This window comes from Sesamum indicum, linkage group LG4 (genome assembly GCF_000512975.1).
Source record: "Sesamum indicum cultivar Zhongzhi No. 13 linkage group LG4, S_indicum_v1.0, whole genome shotgun sequence".
Lineage (NCBI taxonomy): Eukaryota > Viridiplantae > Streptophyta > Magnoliopsida > Lamiales > Pedaliaceae > Sesamum > Sesamum indicum.
In genome coordinates, this window is record NC_026148.1 from 14,861,245 (window position 1) to 14,862,065 (window position 821).

Sequence of the window (821 nt, forward strand, 5' to 3'; positions counted from 1 at the left end):
GGGAAGGAAAGAAAGCTTTTATGGGTTTTTACAGTATTACTCCGAGGAGTAAATTTCAGCAATGGAAATGGTGGCGCGCACACTGGAGGTTTGGTTTGGTGGGCATCCGGGTCAACCATCAATGGGCGGTCACGTGCTCCGCAGTGGAAGCACCCGAGGGGCTGTCACGTGCTCTGACCATAGAATAGGGTAAAATGATAGTTGTTGGATTACATTGATGAGGTAGTTGTCAGTAGTAGTAGCCCAGAACCATAATTTCAAGAAACATTAATAAATAAAAGAAATATAAATAATTTAATTTCTATAGTATAGAAATAAGTAATTTTATAAAATTAAAAATAAATACGATCAGTGACAAAAAAGTAGTATTAGATGTAAAAATAAATTTAATGTTACTAAAATTTATTTCAAAAAATTTGAAAACTTTTTGTGAAAAGAAAAAAAAATTGTATGCTTATTTAAATTTAAACAAAAATATAAGATGAACTATTTTCAATAAACATAAATACTCCGAAAACTTATCTAAAATCACGCTATTAAAAAAAAAATACGTTCTCTTACGTCGTAAAATAGAATACATAGAGGCTGATCAAATATACAGATATATTACGCTTACTTAAATGATCTTAATATATCTGCTATATTATATATAAATATTAATATTTTTAAATATATTATATTATTTATAAATAAATTAAATAGCTTACAAAATCGATATTTTAAAACTTTGTCGATATTTTAGAATAAAATATAACATTAAATATATAAAAAATAATAAAAAAGCACACACACTTATATTTAGTTTCTTTATCTATTTTTTT